This window comes from Mastomys coucha, unplaced genomic scaffold, assembly GCF_008632895.1.
Source record: "Mastomys coucha isolate ucsf_1 unplaced genomic scaffold, UCSF_Mcou_1 pScaffold6, whole genome shotgun sequence".
NCBI lineage: Eukaryota > Metazoa > Chordata > Mammalia > Rodentia > Muridae > Mastomys > Mastomys coucha.
The window spans coordinates 113602341-113605124 of NW_022196912.1; the positions used below are offsets into that span (position 1 = coordinate 113602341).

Consider the following 2784-nt stretch of genomic DNA (forward strand, 5'->3'; position numbering starts at 1 on the left):
CCTTTCTCTCCTTCCTGGTCTCCTCATTATGCAAACAGCCTTCCACAGCCAGGGACCTCCTCTACCACAAGGAATGTATGTAACCCTTCCTCTTCCTTAAGTTGCTTCATCGGGTATTTGGTCATAGTTACAAGAAAGGAGACTAATATGATGCTCAACTGAGCATCCTGCAGTGTGACGGAAGTTCAGTGGAAGCACTGTTGGTGTCCACAGCAGGACCATAGCCTGACCTCTCTGCAGCATGGCTCCAAGCCTTCATCAGAGTACAGTTCCCCATCTCTCATAAAGATTCACATGAGCCAGCCACCAGAGTGTCAAGAAATGCTCTCTGCAGTCAGACTTAGTTTCTCTTGGCAAGAGCAAGAGCAAGAGTCTTGTCCCATCCATTCCATCTTGGCTATCCATTGCACCCAGCAGCCAACTATTGTAACATCAGTAATGGGCCCACACACCTCCCCAGCTCTTTTGGCATAAACCACAGACAGCACAGGACCACCTAGGACCACAAAATGAGCTTGAACTCCTCTACCTTGATCACTGATGCTAAATGAATCTTGTCCTGAGACAAGAGCAAGTTTCATCTCTTGTACCTTCCTGAGCAGGTAAATGGACCTGCTCTGAATAGGTTCGTGTGGCCTTCTCTCTGATATTAAAGAAGCAGTGCAGGAGAGGTTTGACCAAAGAGAGAAGCAGCTGTGGTGACCACACTGAGCAGAATGGAAAGGCCCCATAGTTACAGAGGAGTTGTCATTAGCTCCGTGTTTTTATGGAGAAGAAATAGCACGCAGACTTCAGTTCGGCTTCATTCACCTTCTTCTCTCTGTCATGTAGAAATCCCTTCCCATTGTGGCGAGAGCTTATAATTCACCCATTGACTCTTCCCTTGACACTGAACTTGACAATGAGAAACTTTCAATGTGAAGCGGATCTTCTTGTTTCAAAGAGCAAAGAGCTCTTCCTTCAAAGATTCCTTCAAAGATTGAGAAAACACGAACCTTCAAACCTCCGTTGATTAAAAAAAAAAAGCCAACCCTGGAATGCAGGTTTGTCAAATTCTCCCAGCAAGTTAAACCCAGAAATGGAATCATTTTTTTCACAAAACAAAGCGGCGAAGATAGCACTAATCCTTTTCATTAGACCCATGTTAGCGGCCATGAACGTAGGCCCAGGAGCAAACGCCTGTGCTATCAGATGAAAGCAGACTGGAGAGAAGAGAATTGGAGCACAGGTCCCAAAGAAAGGCTGCTGCTACTCATTCTGAATTCCTCTGCGCCCCATTATTCTGCGGTTTGGGGAGAAGGGTGGCCACACCCACAGGCAGAATTGAGAAGAGTGCCCCACCCCTATCACCACCCTCATCAGGTTCCATCTTAGGTCCTCCCTTGTCCTCCCCTGAATTCTTTTGAGAACTGAGGAGGAAACTTTCTCTCAGTAACCCTAAGAATCCAGTTGGAGAGCAGAGAACAACTCTCCAGAAGGACCAGTTTTGCTGACGAAGCACAACTAGAAGAGAAAGGGACAAGGCTGGCACAGAGCTGAGGTTTGCAGATAAACGGGAGAAACAAAGCCTGTGATCTTCGTAGGATTCAAAGAGCAAGGGATCAAAGCGGAAGGCATCCCAGGCAACCCTTAGCTCTTCTCTCTCGCTGTCCATTCTGCAAATGGCCTCCTCCTTAACACTCTTAACACTTAACAACTTAACAACACGTGTGTTGTCCCTGCTGTCTAAAACCAAAGATTTGAGTGTTCCATATATCTCAAAAGATCTGCTAAGCAGGCTGGAGAGATGGTTCAGCACTTAAGAGCACCGACTGCTCTTCCAGAGGTCCTGAGTTCAATTCCCTGCAACCACATGGTGGCTCACAACCATCTGTAATGGGCATCCTATGCCATCTTCTGCTGTGTCTGAAGACAGTGACAATGTACCTACATATATGAAATAAATATGGCTGGAGCAAGTGGGCTGGAAAAAATGTTAAAAAAATATACACATATATATGCTAAGCAAAGGCAGGATTAGAACACTGTTAGCATGTCTCCCTTCTTATAGGAATTTTAGTGGGCGTTAAAACCTTCAACCATGAAAAAGAGGGAGCCCAGGTGACCCTGGCGAAGGTTGTTGTAGATTCCAGCATGGGAGGACCTGGGCAAGCACGGGCGGCTGGGGAGGCGGCCATACACTGCTGTCATTCTGTCGAGTGGTCCAAGATGGAAAGTCATAAACCAAGTACTAGCAAAGATGATTTAATATTTAATGTCATATCCAGAAAAATTAAACAACTTCCAGAATCAGACAGGAATCTACTTCAATATGGATCAGCATACATTGGACTTAATGCTGCTTTTGGGAGCCTAATAGCAAACGTCTATTTTGGCAAACCTTGAACGTGACACAAGCTCGAATAGCTTCTAGCTTACCAATGGCTGTGATCCCATTCTTGATAGCAAACCTGTCCTACCATAGTTTTGTACAGGTGATTTGAACTGTGAACCCTGTACCAGGACACGGGGTACACTAGTTGGTTTTGTTCTGGGTGGTGTGTACCCTATCCTTTTGGCCACACCTGTGAATGGGGGCCTTGCTGCCAGGTATGAATCAAGCTCCCTACCACAGAGGGGAAACATCCTCAATTACTGGATTACAGTTTCTAAGCCTGTCTTTAGAGAAATGTTATTTCCTACTTTACTTCAGACTGTGTTTGCATCGTATCTTGGGTCTAGACAATATAAACTCCTCATCAAGGCCCTTCACTTACCTGAACCTGACTCAGAAATTCATTGATT

The 2784-nt window shown here is 45.6% G+C and overlaps 1 pseudogene; it reads left to right on the forward strand.

Moving 5' to 3' along the window:
* The first annotated feature begins 2208 nt into the window (after positions 1-2208).
* On the forward strand, positions 2209-2782 carry LOC116080378 (annotated as a pseudogene).
* The last annotated feature ends 2 nt before the right edge of the window (positions 2783-2784 follow it).